This window comes from Rhinolophus hipposideros, assembly GCF_964194185.1.
Source record: "Rhinolophus hipposideros genome assembly, chromosome: 6".
Lineage (NCBI taxonomy): Eukaryota > Metazoa > Chordata > Mammalia > Chiroptera > Rhinolophidae > Rhinolophus > Rhinolophus hipposideros.
This window is the reverse complement of record NC_138052.1, coordinates 6,666,985-6,683,266: the sequence shown is the minus strand read 5'-3', so window position 1 is coordinate 6,683,266 and position 16,282 is coordinate 6,666,985. Positions and strand designations below refer to the sequence as shown.

Below are 16,282 nucleotides of genomic sequence, written 5' to 3'. Positions count from 1 at the left end.
AAATTACAGTAAGTGAAATAAAATATTCACTAGAGGAGATTGAAAGCTGATTTAAGGAAGCTCAAAAAGAAATCAGCAAGGTTGCAGATATGTCAATTGAGATTATTTAGCCCAAGGAACAGAAAGAAACAAGAAAAAGGATAAATGATCAGAACCTCAGAAATCTGTGGTACTGTCAAGTGAAACAACATGTATATGAAGACAGACAATTAAATTCGTGAACTCATCCTAGAAAATGTGCTTCATACTTCATTGCTGAATATCACTACAGTCACCTTTGAAGAACTCTCCTTGGGAAGCTATGCACTGATGCCAGCGCCTAGTCCACCCTTCAAAGCAGTTTTGGAACTCTTTTTCTGGAATGGCCATCAGAGCTGTCATCGTATTACCCTTGATGTCCTGAATGTCATCAAAATGTCTTCCTTTCATTATTTCCCTTATCTTTTGGTAAAGAAAGAAGTAATTGGGGGTCAGATCAGGTGAGTAGGGAGAGTGCTCCAATACAGTTTTTTACTGGCTAAAAACTCCCTCACAGACAGTGTCGTGTGAGTTAGTATAATGTCGTGATTCAAGAGCCAGGAATTGTTGGCGAAATCTTCAGATCGTCTAACTTTTTCATGAAGCCTTTTCATCACTTCCAAGTAGTAAAGTTGGTTATCTGTTTGTCTGTTGGTACAAATTCATAATGAGTAATCCCTCTGATATAAAAAATGGTTAGCAAAATCGTTGCAACAAGTTCACAAACATAATTGTCAAACTGTGTGTGTGTGTGTGTGTGTGTGTGTGTGTGTGTGTGTGTAAAACAAGAAAGCCTCAAAGGACATGAAACAAAACAGACAGAATTTGAAAAATAGACAATTAAATAATAATAGTTGGAGACTTCAATACCCCACTGAGATAAGATACAATTTCATACTTACTAGGATGGCTGGATTCAAAAATTATAGTCAGTGTTGGTGAAGATGTGAAGAAATCTGAACCTTTATACACTGCAATAGAATGCTGAATTTTGCAGCTGCTTTGAAAATAGTCTCACATTTATTTAAATAAATGTTAGGTTTATTTAAATAAACCTAAGTTTACAATATGGCCCAGCAATTCCACGCGTAGGTATATATCAAAGAGAAATTAAGGCAAATATTCACTCAAAAATGTGTAAATGGATTTTCTTAGCAGTCCAAGTGCCCATCAACTGAGGAATGGGTAAAACAAAATATGACATATCCAGACAATGGAATATTATTCAGTCACAAAAAAGAATGAAGCACTGACACATGCCTTAGGTGACCATTAAAAACATTATACTAGGTGAAAGAAGGCAGGCACAAAATATGTATTATATTAATGTATGCATGAGAAATAGGTAGAGCAAATAAATCAATGGAGATAAAAGAAAATTAGTGGTGCCTACAGCTGGAAAGAAAAGTGGGGTAAAGAGAGTGCTATCTTAAGGGTACAAGATATCTTTTTGAGATTATGAAAGTATTCTGAAATTGACTGTGGTGATGATGGTCGCACATATTTACGAATACACTGTAAGTACATTAAATCATACATTTAAAATGGATGACGTTTATGGTATGAACTCCATTTCAATAAAGCTGTTAAGTACATTTTTTAACATGATACTTCTGATGAAATTCTAGTTTTGTAGTTTCATTATTTATTCATAAGATATTAAGAGCCCAATATATTCCATGGACTTTCTCGACACGGAAAATAATAGAGTAAAATGAGATGGCAGTGCCTCTTCCCAGTATAATATGTACCCATTCCATTTCTGTTCCTGTAAAGTAGGAAGTGTCAGGCAGTTTCAGACTCGGTCACTAACTCAGTGTTGAGCACCAGCCATACACCTCGTCCTGAGATCAGTGAGACCAAGCCTTGGTCTCTGTCCTAAAAGCAGCTCGCCTAGAGGGAAAGACAGAGAAATGGTGAGGAGAAGACACAGGGGAGGAATTTCATCCAGTCAGAAAAATGTCAGGTCACACAAGTTTCAAACCCATCCTAGGGAAGGTTATGCCTGAGTTCCCTCTGGAAGGGTGCCTAGGTGCTGGCCATTCAGGTGAGGAGTGGGCTCCATCACTACAGGGCTGGCAGCACAAAGGCAGGGACAGAGAGAGAACCTTAGAAGTTGAGTCCCCCACCTTGAAAGAGCGCTGATAGAGGATTAATGGGAATTTTTCTTTTTTTTTTTTGCTTCTCCCTTTCATCCCATTATTTCATTGTCTAGGAACCCCAGGGGCAGATGTGAGCCTTACTTTAGGTTCAGGGAAAGAGCCAAACCAAAATGATAGAAAAGGTGGAAATGGGGATTGTCTAGGGCAGAGGAAAAGCTAAGAAAAGAAAAATCATCGGTTTATTAATAAGCATCCAACACTATGAAATCTAGCAGGATTGAAGATTTGGGAGACTGAGTGGGCCATCAAAAGCTTAGCCATCTGTTTAAGAATAATAGCTGGGATTTATAGAGCGCATTGACTTTCAAAGCACCTTCCCACCTGTTTTCCCTGCTCTCCACCTGGCTGTGGATTAGGGGCCTGTGGAGGTGAGAATCTCAAGGCCTCTCTGAGCTTGTGCCAGGTACAGAATCCACAGCAGCCCCGTCCTCACTGCCTGCAGCCCAAGAGGCCCTTCTGTTACCAGTGCAATTAGGGAAAACCATTCTGAACCTCAACACTGTACTAGGTGCTTAAGAGGCATCTCATCAACCTCCTGAATTGGGAATTTGAGCCCCCTGTTCCTATTGAAGAGGGTGAAGTGGCGGGTCAGGAGAGTTAAGTGAGTTGCTCAAGGCAGCACAGCGAATGCCCTGAAAAACTGAGACACCCAGAGAAGTGTGTATACTTTCCACAGGAGCATGTTGCTTCCAGAAAGAAGACTGAGTTTCTGCTGAATTTGAGAAACTCCTAAAATGTAAATGAATTTGTGAAAATCCTAAAATGTAAATGAACAATACATAAATTTTGGAAAGGTGGTAATTCCTCCTCAAACTATGTGAACTTTTCCAACATCGAGGGTTCTTTGTGGGTATCACTATATAAGTATATACATGTGCTGTATATGCATGTAATTTTGCATTATGTATATGACATAATGCAAATTAACGTGTATAAATCCAAATATACATGCTGTGTGCATGTAGTAAATGTAAATATGCATGCATACAAACATGCAGAGTCATTGCTGATGTATTGACTTGTTCTCTGGCTGACCAGAGTCAGATTGGAGGGTCAGAGCAGAAGCAGTTAATGAAAGGTGTGTGTGTGTGTGTGTGTGTGTGTGTGTGTGTGTGTGTGTGTGTTAGGTGGTATAGGAAGAAGTTGAATAACTTTAGATTTCAAAGACTCCAGTGATGCAGATGATAATCCTTAGGGTTGACTGTTAAGGAGTCTGCATGTTGGAATGCATTAAATTAAAAAGGTGACTACAGAAATGAAGCCACTGAGCTTAATATTACACACGAATTGCTCTGAGAGTTAAATCAGCACTTTTCTTGCCTTCAGCATATATTTGAAAGGAGCTTATGCCCTTTTGGAGCAACCCAGTAAATTTAAGCAATAAAGCAAAGGTACCCTTCTAGGAGGACATAATATATAAAGACAAAAATATCAGCTATAAATCAGTGCATATTGATTTAATAAATAGGACTGTTGCCCTCCAGGAAACCCAGCTCAGAGGCTGAATAGAGCAGTACCTCTGACTCAGAAACCCATTACCTTTGCATTTATAAGCAGAAACCCAAAGGGGCATGCCCTCCAACACCTGCACAACTTGTACTCTTCCGGTTTAAGATTTTATCCAGGTGCTATGCACATTCAAAGCAAAGCCAAGGACCGGCGTTGGGCTATGGATGATGAGAGGTTGCCTAGAAGACACTCATACCTGTCGTGAATAAAAATGGGGCACTTAATGAGATGCTTCCATCAGAGGGATTAAGGCAGCTGCCCGAGAAAGTGCAAAGCAGATCACTTTGGTGCTGCTGTCCTGCTTGTCCCCCAGCAGAGGCTACGTTAGCTCCCAGTGTGGTCCCAGTTAGGTCCCAGATAATGTGACACAGCTTTACCTGTATTCATTTTAACTTAATTTTCATAATAACCTGAGGAGGTAGGTATTATTTCCTTCTTACACCATGCTCTGGCCAGCAAAGTCAAAGTCATATGTTGTTTTTTGTTGTTGTTGTTGTTGTTGCTTGTTTGTTTGTTTTTAGATTTTATTGGGGAAGGGGGAACAGGACTTTACTGGGGAACAGTGTGTTTTTACCAGGACCCATCAGCTCCAAGTCAAGTTGTTGTCCTTTCAATTTAAGTTGTGGAGGGCGCAGCTCTGCTCCAAGTCCAGTTGCTGTTGTTTAATGTGAGTTGCAGGGGGCGCAGCCCACCATCCCTTGTGGGAGTCGAACCAGCAACCTTATTGTTGAGAGCACACGCTCCAACCCACTGAGCCATCTGGCCACAGGGGAGCTGAGCGGCAGCTCATTGTCTTTATTCTAGTTGTGGAGGGAGCAGCATGCTGGCCCATGTGGGAATTGAATCGGCAACTCTGTTGCCCAGAGCTCACGTTTTAATCAACTGAGCCACCCGTCTGCCCCCAAGTAATATGTTTTGACATGTGACCACCACATTCATAAACCACACGAAATTCACGCAGCAGACCAGCCCAGGAGTCTGGGAATCCAGTGCTAATCCTCTCCAATATTAGCTCTGTGATCTGTTGTTACTTAGCTGCTTGCTACTCCACAGGTACTCTTTTGATTCTGGGCCATAGACTATTTCACTGAAATGTAAGGATTGAATTTTCTGCTCAAAAGTTTCCAGTATATCACTTTTCTTTGACTTGGAAAAAGGCAAAACCCAGTATCGGGAAGATTTGGGATTTGGATCAAGAGACAGATTCAGATCTAGCCTGCTGTCTCCTATGCAGCATGAAATTAAGCCACTCTGTGAAGCTCAGGCTCCTGCCATGAGAAATGGGAGTGTGGTAACCTAGCTGACACGCCGCCTTGACAGTGCTCTTACCCACAGCCTCTAAGTGCTAATAGGAAGTCACATAATGTAGTCAGATCTTAGAAGGGAAAGTTCAAGTGAAAGCTCTCCGTCTTTGCAAAACTCACATATCTGAGCCATAAGATACTTCCTGCCCTGGCCAACACCATAAGTACCACTGTGACAGTTTGAACACAAAAGACTTCCGTCAACCCCTACTTGTTATAGGAAATGGCTGGTCACACAAAATCCTCTGCCCCTAAATTTTAATAAATGATCCTCATTTGAAATATCCCCAAACTGTTTGCCCCTTGTCACCAACCCAGGACTGCTAAAGGTACCTGAAGACCAATTAGAAAGTCTCCTGGCTTCCTAAAATCCCACCTTAATGGAATCCTGGCCAGTCTTTCCTTCCCTTTATCCTATCACATTTACTCTCCTTGACATACCATCTAATCAGTGCTGAAACAAAAGTCAGGGTAAATGGGTTACCTCACTATTAGTTTATGAGTAAACAGCCTTTGCTAATTTTGTCTCAAACTTAGCTTTGTCTCCAACAGCAAGAAAGAGTTGAAGTAGAGTAAGGATGTCCAACATGTGGATGCTGACTCTTTGCTGTAGTCCAAATAGATAAGCACATCTATAAATCAATAAACAAATTCAAATATCAATTCAAGTTTCAGCATATTCCCGTAAATATGAGTTATGCTGTTTCTCAAATTTCCATGGGACCTGCACATTTTAATTGGTGAGGAATTGTATCAATGCTTTGTTTCTGGATGATGGTGATGACGGCCACTGACAGAACCTAAAGGCCTCCTGCATGAGGTACTAAACAGGGCATCAGTCTTTATGTAGCTGAGATGGTAGGCCTTTTGTCAGTCTCAGAAGACTTGGAGGTCTCCAAAGTTTCCAAATTTTCTGAAGCTTTCTCAGTGTCTTTGTTTAGCAGAAAATTCACTTTTCATACAAATCCCATTTTATAATGAATTCCACCCAGCCATTCATTTTTATAGACGGTTTTATAGAAACATACTGAAAAGGTGTTTCAGATTGTACCATATAAATCATAACGGAGGGTTGCTGCTTTTTTTTCTAGACACTTTGTCTTTTCTCATTCCTTTCCTGTTGTTATTAAATCAAGCAAATGTTTACACATTTTGATGGAAATAACACAAAAAAGACAAGATACCCTTGTGTATGCTAAGGAGCTGGCTAAATGAATCATTAAGATACAGCCTCGTAGACATATTCATACTGCAGATAGGTACAGGGGAAGATAAAGTTCAGAATATACATATGTAGATTATGCAAATAACCCTTCACTGTTGAAATAATATTGTTGAAGTCATAAAAGGTCAAATACTATTTGTTTAAGTTTATTTTTGAAAAGCATATCTTATTGGTTTTTGTGGAAAGCTTCTGCCTATTAGAAAACTGCGGAGCTTCATAGCGTACATGTGTCAAGGGTGCACATACTGGGAAGATTAAAGAAAAGTGTGTAAATTGGACTAACCCTTTTCAAAACAATTAAGTTTGCTTTTAAAACCTTCCAACACATTTTCATATGGTTCTTTTTTTTTTTCCCTAGCAGAGAAAGGTGATCCAGAAGACTTCCTTTAGCAGACAACATAGGAATTGTTATTTTAAAGACCAGATGGATGTGGACATTTAAGAATCTGAAAAAGAGCACCATTGCAGACATAGAGCAGAAAAAAGTAATGGGGCATTACTAAACTTGGCTTGGCAGTTCAAAGAAACAGGAAGGAGGGTAGAGGATGGGGTGGGGGGTACCGGAAGTGGTGGAAGGGATAGGCAGGGGTTAGACAAATAGGGTCAGGGGTGAGACAAAGGTCTGTGGTTTATTCCAAATACAATGGGACACGACTGGGGTTGTAGTTTATTTTAAATCCAATGCAGACTACAGGGGTTGTATCAGTAGAATTTTCAATAGAAAAACTAGAGTGCCCTTAAAAGTGTGCAATTCAAAAGAATTCAATGAAGTGACTTCATTGTGTGAAAAGTAAGCTCAGAATCAACAAGAGATGTTGGGGATCCCAGGGATTAGCAACTATTTGAAGCTCATATTACCCCTTGGCCTGAAAGTGAAAATGGTATGACCAATGTTACCAGAGTAAATTAAAATCAGGGACACAAAAGAAGAGCTGCCAACTAGAGCTGTCTACCCAAGGAAACACAGCCCCTGTTAGAACAAAGAAACAATAGAGTAAGGAAATAAATACCTCAGCCTCTGTCTTCTCTCCTACTTTGCTTTCTAGTGCCAGAGAGCAGGGGGACATCAATGATTCAGTGTGTTCAAGTCTGGTTCACAGACCCTGGCCGAGAAGGGTGAATAATTGACAGGGATGGTGGGGTGTGCAATGTAGATTAACCACACAAGTGTTTTATAGGAGGCCCACAAAAGATATCTTGGACTTAAAAGAATACTTAACCTAAAATGAACTGTGATTTTCTGAAAAACAAAATGACTGATGGCTTTGTTGAGAGTGCAGTAAACTGAAAGAATATCAGAACAATTATGTGAGGACAGTGGGGTGCCTTCTGCATCAGGGCATTTTTTTTTAATCCTGATCAAGAATTACTGTAAGTCAACAGTAGGGGGAAAAAGACAGATAAAGAGCATGTTTGAGGGCTCGATGCATCAAATCTTTTCGTTGACTAATTGCATGGCATAGAGTCATTTCAAAATCTAATTACATTAAATTATTTGGTCTATTTTTTTACATGCAGGTCTTTTGAGCCCCTTCATACATATTGACTTTTTTAAAATTATCACTCATAAAAATTATGATGCAGAGTCATATTGTGGAACCACCAATGTAGTGCACGACTGTAGATTTCACCAACACAAACAACTAGATTCTACTGTGGGCTCCACTGATGCTATAGTTTTTATAATGTTCACTTCTTAGAGTGTCATTTCCTTTTTGTTAAATGGACATAATGATACCACTTGCACAGTTGTTTCAAAAATTGTAATACTAAATTAAAGCAGATGACAGTATTTGACATACAATTAAATCCCTATAAATGTTAGTTACTATTATTCCTGTTAGTACTAAATGATAATAAAATTAACAATAAAGTGAATAGGGAATGTAGTCTTCTGAATTGCATTTTGCAAAGTTTCTCATGATAGGTCTCTGGGGGGGAATTTTTTTTTTTAATGGAGTGAAAGTTATTAGTAAATGAACATCTTACTGAGTTTAATATCGAATATCCTGAACAATAGTAACAACAATCAAGAAAGTGCTCTCTCCAACACTCTCTCCCCAGGATACAACAATGCCAACCACATCTTAAGATCTTTTGTGTTGATTACTTGAATAAAATTAGAGAAAACACATTTAAGTTATGTGAAAATAATATTAAACTATGGAATAAGAAGAACAAAGAGGAAAGTAGAAGAGATTAATGAGTCAAATTTGGCAAGCTACAACTTAACTGAGATACATACAAATTTTAGCACTTGGGTCTAAATAGTCAACTACATACATACGAAGTTCTGACAACTAAGTTCGCAAATGTGTTGCAAAAATGTTGCTAAACTTTTTTTTGTTACCAGAGGGTTTATTCATTATGAATTTGTACCAAGTGGACAAACATTTAATCAAGTTTACTATTTGGAAGTGCTTAAAAGGCTGCGTGAAAAAGTTAGATGACCTGAACTTTTCACCAACAATTCATGGCTCTTGCATCACGACAATGCACCAGCTCACACGGCACTGTCTGTGAGGGAGTTTTTAGCCAGTAAACAAATGACTGTATAGGAACACCCTCCCTACTCACCTGATCTGGCCCCCAATGACTTCTTTCTTTACCTGAAGATAAAGGAAATATTGAAAGGAAGACATTTTGATGAAATTCAAGGCATCAAGGTTAATATGACGACAGCTCTGACGGCCGTTCCAGAAAAAGAGTTCCAAAATTTGCTTTGAAGAGTGGTCTAGGCACTGGCATCAGTGCATAGCTTCCCAAGGGGAGTTAGGTTAACTCCCCTTGGGACTTCAAAATGATTTTGAAGGTGACCATAGTGATATTCAGCAATGAAGTATGTAGCACTTCTTTTAGGATGAGTTCACAAACTTAATTGTCCGACCTTCATATTATAGATAAAATAGTTGTTAAGCAAGATACTTTAATTTAAAAGAAAATTAAAAAAAAAATACGTCTGGTTTCTTTTTCAACATATAATGAGATTAGAAGCTGTCACATCCACACCTAAAACAAGAGAAAACTTGAAACAACAACAACAAAACCTAAAGATCAGTCTGCGCTCCTTGGATCCATCAGGAAACTGAGGTTACTGTACTAACTGTCATTCTGAAATCTGAAGAGATGGCAATTTTAGAGAGCCACAGACAAGATCTATTTATGTGGAACAAAAGATGATAGAATGATAAACTAGTAGGAATACTAAAATGGTACTAATTAGAATTTCTGGAGGCTGAGTGTGATTAGTATGAAAGCGAAAAACATATTGGGCTTTCTACACTTTGATGAATTTTACTTCCAGGTAAACTATGTTCTCAAAGTGTGGAATTAGGGGAGATACTCTCTTGGCGCTTATAGGGGGAGAGGAATAGTTGCCCTTGTGGACAAGGGTATTCTCCGTGATAAAGACTTACTTTCTCCAGGAAAAATGACTTTATCAAAATCTTACCCACCTGGGGAAAGGCATTTTTCCCATGCCAACTCCGTCTAACCTTCTTGATATACCCAAGAGATAGGTGGGCTAGCAAAAAAAAAAAAAAAAAAAAATGTGAATGTCTCATTCTTGTGACTCAGTCGCACTGAGAATGAGATTTAACCATAAGATTATATAGAATGCTTCCCCTCCAATACACTTTACCCCCGTATGAACAGGGCTTCAGTATAACAGCAGCAAGTTACAGATTAAAAAAATAAAAAATGTAGACAAGAATTGACTTACTGTGGCAAAGAGTTTTTAAAGAAGCCCAAAGCCAAAGTGTGTGTGTGTGCATTTGTGTGTGTGTGTGTGTGTGTGTATGTCAGGGGATGGCAGTGGAGAGAAATAAGGACACTAGAAGAATTTGAAAAATCTGGCACTAAAACTACAATGAAAAATAAACACAGCTCAGTACTTAGCAAGATTAACCTAAAACCTCATACTAAAGGGCTATTTATCTCAGTCCCTATACCATTTTACATCATGCCTGACTTTCAACAACAACAAAAAATACAACGTGCATGGAAAAGCAAGAAAAACATAGTCCGAAGAAGCAAATGAAACATAAGAATCAGACTCAGATATGACATAGATATTGGAATTATCAAATAGGGAATTTAAAATAACTGGTTATTATGTTAGGAACTCCAATGGAAAAAGTAGAAAACTTGCAAAAACTTATAGGTAATGGAAGCACAGAGATAGACATTGTAAGAAAGAACTGAAAGAAAATGCTAAAAATCAAACACAGTGTAACAAAAATACTTTCAGTGGGTTTATGTTTAAGTCAGATATGGGTGAGAAAAGAATAAGTAAATTTGAAGAAAATCAGATAAAAATTTTTCTAAACTGAAATTAAAGGAGGATTTAAAAAAAGGGCATCCATGAGCAGTGGGATAATTTCAAAGTTCCAACATACACATAACTGGAATATCAAAAGGGGAAAAAAAGGAGTCAAATAAAATAATTATTTGAAGTAATAAAAGTTTGAGAACTACTGAAATTAACAACAAAAATCAAATTACTGTTCCAGGAAGATTCGAGCAAAGTTTATACCAAATATCTACACCTAGGTATGTTATACTTAAATTACAAAAACTGAAATACAAAGAGATAATCTTGAAAAAAGTCAGAAAGAGGAAAATGCCTTGTCTATAGAGGCCAGACTTCTTGTCTCAAACCATGCAAGCAAGGAGTTAATGCAAAAAATATTTAGAGTTCTAAAGGACACACACAGAAAAAGCACAGAATTCTATATTAAATGAAAACATTCGCCAAAAAAGGAGAAATGACAACTTTCTAAAACAAAGACTAAGGAAATTTGTCATGAGCGAACTTGTCATACAAGAAATCTTAAGTCCAACGAAAAAAGATAAATTGTATATGTCAGAAACTCAGATCTACATAAAGAATTTTAAAATATATCAGAAAGGTAATACATACAAGCAAAATTAAATCTTTAATTTTCTTATTGATCTATCTAACAGATAACTGTTTAAAAATAAAATATTCACACTGTATTAAGTATTTATGTCATGTGGAAAATGGAATGAATGATAGCAATGTCACAAAAGATGGAGAAGAGAAAATGGGACTACCTCTGTTATAGAGTTCCTGCAGTACATGTCAAGTAGGGTGTAGTTATGTGGGATAGATTTAGATAAGTTAAAAAAACTATTGCAAATTCAATCAGTATTATGATATTTTTGGTTTACAATTATGCTTATTTTATTTCCCACAGTATTCAAAAGTCAAACATATAAAAAACATGGATCTAAGTTGTGGAGTATATGTGCATTAAGATGTCATTTTTTTATAATAATGTAAAAGAAGGATATCTGAACAGATTTTTTTGTACCTTATTGAAGTTAGTATCAATTCAATTTGACTGTTATAAATTTAATGTGGTAACTATAAACCAACTAACCCTTACAAACAAATGGACATGGAACACTCTACCCAGCAACACGGACTACCAGTTCTTCTCAAAAGAAACCTTCCACAGGATGGACATAAATTAGATCACAAAACAGTTGTCAATAAATGTTTTAAAAAATCAGAATCATACAAATTATCTTCTGTGATGACAATGGAATGAAGCTAGACATCAATAACTAAAGGAAAACTGGAAAAGTTACAACTATATGGAAATTAAACAACATACTCTTAAACAACCAATGGCTCAAAAAAGAAATTGCAAGGTAAATTAGGCAATATTTGGAAACAAATGAAGATAAAAACAGTATAGCACAACTTGTGGGATGCTGCAAAGGCAGTGCTCACGAGGAAGTTTATAGCTGTAAATGCCTGTGTTAAAAAAGAAGAAAAATAATCAAATCAATAAACTAACTGTACATTTTGAGGAACTAGAAAAAGGAGGGGAAACTAAACCTAAAGCCAAAAAAAGGAAGGTAATAACAACGATTGGAGCGGAGACCCAAACCAACTGCCACAACCATCCTATGCCAAATCATCGGTCAGCCTAAGAAGCATCCAAGCTTGATCCCCCTCTTTGCATTTATTGGAGCTGGAGGTACTGGAGCAGTGGTGTATGTCATGCGCCTGGCATTGTTCAATCCAGATGTCTGTTGGGATAAAAAGAATAACCCAGAACCTTGGAACAAATTAGGTCCCAATCAGCAATACAAGTTCTAGTCAGTGAATGTAGATTACAGCAAACTGAAGAAAGAAGGCCCCGAGTTTTAAATGGAATGTTTCACTAAAAATCTGCTTAGAATGAAGGCCTTCCAGAAGCCGTTCGCACAATTTCCCACTTAACCAGGAAATATTTCCCCTCCAAATGCACGAAATCATGTTGGCATATTATGTTGGGGTTTACACTGATTAATATTTATCTGAAAATTGAAAAAAAAAAAAGATTAGAGTGGAAACAAATTAAAGAATAGAAAAGATCAGGAATGAAAAGAGGATCACTTTCACCATTTTAATTGAATATTTTCTAGAATTGCTAGCAAGAGAAATTAAATAACATAAAGGAAAAAAAATCCAAATTGGAAAGGAAAACGTAAAACTATCTACATGCATAGAAGACATAATCCTATATATAGAAAATTTCAAAGAATCAACAATAAATGATTCTAGATATAATAAACAAATTTGCAAATTTGCAGGGTGTAAGATCAAGGTACAAAAATCAGTTATATTTCTATATAGCTCCAATGAACTATGAAAAAATAAATTGAGAAAGCAATTTTTAATATTATCCATCATAAAAAAAGTAACAAGAAACAAATTTAACCAAGGAAACACATGACTTTTACACTGAAAGTTATAAAACATTGCTGATAAAAATTAAATAATACTTAAATAAATAGGAATATATCTCATACTTATGGATAAGATAATGTAATATTGATAAGATGTCAATGTTTTCCCCAAAAATCTACCATCTAATGTCATTCTTATCAAAGTTCCAATGACATTTAACAGAAATGGAGAAGCTGAAACTCAAAGTATATAAAATTATAAGAGTCCTTAAATACACAAGACATCTTAAAAAGGAAGACAAATGTTTGAGGACATATATTTCCTGATTTCAAAATTTATTTAAAAATTGCAGTAATCAAGACAGTATAATATCAGGGCAAAGACAGGAATATGGACCAATGGTATCAAATTGATAGTCAAGAAACCCATACATTTATTACAACATGAATTTTATCAAGATTGTAAAATGCATTACAATGGAGAAATAATAGTCTTTAATAGATGATGCTAGATTTCAACTTACAAAAGAATGAGGTTAGACCCCTACCTCACACCATAAATAAAAATTGACAAAAAAATTCCAAAACCTAAATATAAGATAAAATATAAAACTCTTAGAAGAAGTCCTGTGGGTATATATTCATGATGTTGGATTTGGCAATGGAGTCTTACATATGGCACCAAAACATGAGCAACAAACGACAAAAATGGACAGATTGGATTTCATCATAATTAAAAAAAAAAAACTTTGTGCATTTAAGGACTTTAGTAAGAAAAGGGAAAGACAATATATATAATGGGAAAAATATTTTCAAATCATTTCAGATAAAATATTAATATCTAAAATATATAAAGAATTTTATCATTCAAATGCAAAACCAAACAACCCGATTATAAAAATAGGCAACAGTTTTGAATAGATAGTTCTCCAAAGAAGATGTATAAATACCAATAAGCACATGGAAAGATATTCAACCTCATTAATCACTAGAGAAATGCAAATCAAAATTACAAGGAAATAACACTTCACACCTAGTAAAATAGCTATAATTTTAAAAATGTAAAATATATTGAATGCCAACTGTAACTGAAGAAACAATAATTTTTAAAAATAAATGAAAATGTAAAATGTGAGCATTAGTTGCTGAAAGCTGCCATAACAAAATAAGGTAGACTAGATGGTTTAAATAACAGAAATTCATTTTCTCATAGTTCTGGAGGCTGAGAATTCTAAGACCATGGCGTTAATAAGGGAGGTGTTATTTTGAGGGCTCTTCTCTTGGCTCATGGTGGTAATCGTGCCATTGTGTGTGCACAGGACCTCTTCTTTGTGTATACGTGGACAAAGAGAGAGAACTCACTTGTGTCTCTTTAGATCAAAACACTAATTTTATTATATCAGGGCTGCACCCTTATGTCTTTGACATTACTTACTTCCTTAAAGGCTTCAACTCCAAATACACAACTGTGGATTAGGGATTCAATATATAAATTGGGGGAGCGGGGGCAAACATTCAGTCCTAACATTAGGTCCCTGTTGCCCTCCCCCCAAATTCATGACCTTTTCACATACAAAATACATTAATTCCATGTCAACACTCCCAAAATTCTTAGCTGTTTCTATCATTCTAAAGTCAAAAGTCTCATCAAAAGATCATCTAAATGAGACATGGGTGAGGCTCAAGGTACAATTCACCCAGAGGCAAAGTTCCTCTCCAGCTGTGCACTTGGGAAACCAGGCAAGCAAACTTGTGCTTCCATAATACAACAGTGGGGCAGGCATAGGGTAGAAATTCCTCTTCTGAAGGACAGAAATCAAAGGAAGAAATAGGTAGTGGGTGTCAATCCATTCTATGACCTAGCCAGGCAAACCACTCTAGACCTTAAGGCCTGAGAATAACCCTCTCTGGCTTGATGATCCACCTTTTGTACCCACTGGAATGGAGGCCCTGCTTTCTGCATCTACTGAGGAAGCTGTCCTGCTTTCTGGAGCCACTGGGGAAGGATCTGTTTTAGATAATCTACCTTCTACACCCACTGGGCCGGCAGTCCTGCCTTTGAAGCTTTGCTGGGTGGAGTCTGCTAGGTGGAGTCACCCCCAAGGTTCCAGGTGATGGCAGCTTGCCCTTTGAAACCTCAGCAGTGGCTCCATCCCTCAAAATTTTGGGGTGGGGGACAGCTCTGATGATCTCTGAATTGCCTTTGGGTTCATTCTTCCTTTTTCTTGCAGGATAAGGCATGTTCACAGCTGGATAGCTCTGTGGTCCTGTCCTATGGGAGCTAAGAAGTCCCATAGTCTTCCTCTGTTCCATCTTTTCTCTACCACTTAAAGATAAAATGACAGTGATTCTTCCCATACGATCTCATACTATCTTTATTGAGTGATAGTCCAGCCACATCTTTGGTACTTTCTTCAGAATAAGTTCTCTCTCTCTCTCTCTCTCTCTCTCTCTCTCTCTCTCTCTCTCTCTCTCGCTCTCGCTCTCGCTCTCTGTCTTAATTTACTATATGGATAGGATGTGAGCTTTCCCAATTTTTGAGTTCTGTCTTTTTTTTTTTTTTTTTTACAATTGCTTCTTCCATTCATCTCTCTCCTCTCACACTTAACTATAAGCAGTCAGGAGAAACCAAGCTGCTCCTTCAGCACTATTCTTAAAAATCTCCTTAGCTAAATATCCAGTTTCATCTATTGCAAATTCTACCGTCCAATATTTGTCTAGAACACAACTCAGACAAATATTTGCCATTTTAAAACAAGGATTTCCTTTCCAGTTTTTAATAAACTGTTCCTCATTTCCTGTGGAGATTTCACCAGAATGACCTTAACATTTACATTTTTTACCAATAGTCCCTCCATGACAATCTAGGATTTTCTCGCCATGCACCTCAAATCTTTTCCAGCCTCTACCCATTACCCAGTTCTAAAATCACTTCTGTGGTTTCCACCTTTATTTGTTATAACATCACCCCAATTGAGGTAACATATATATATATATAAATTTTCCAGGGCTGACATACTTAAATATCACAGACAGGGTTGGTTAAAAAACAAAAATATATTTCCTCATAATTCTAGTGGTTAGGAACTATAAAATCAAGATGCTGGCAAGGTGCGTTTCATTCTGAGGCTTCTTCACCTGGCTTATTGGTGGTCACCATCTCACTGTGGGCTCACATGTCCTTTTCTCTGTGAATGAAGACAATGAGGGGGAGAGAGAGAGAGAGAGAGAGAGAGAGAGAGAGAGAGAGAGAGAGAGAGCGCTAATTCTATCACTTCACCCTTATGACTTCATTTAACCTAATTACTTGCCAAAAGGCCATATCTTCAACTATAGTCAAATATAGGGCTTCAACATAC

The 16,282-nt window shown here is 37.2% G+C and overlaps 1 pseudogene across 1 annotated transcript in view; it reads left to right on the top strand.

Annotated features, from left to right (window-relative positions):
- Positions 1–12,402, top strand: part of LOC308499107 (cytochrome c oxidase subunit NDUFA4-like) — a 34,440-nt pseudogene extending 22,038 nt beyond the window's left edge. Inside the window, exons 2-3 of the transcript in view lie at positions 4,811–4,980; positions 12,127–12,402. The product of the transcript in view is annotated as a cytochrome c oxidase subunit NDUFA4-like (transcript). The remainder of the gene's footprint in view (positions 1–4,810; positions 4,981–12,126) is intronic.
- The last annotated feature ends 3,880 nt before the right edge of the window (positions 12,403–16,282 follow it).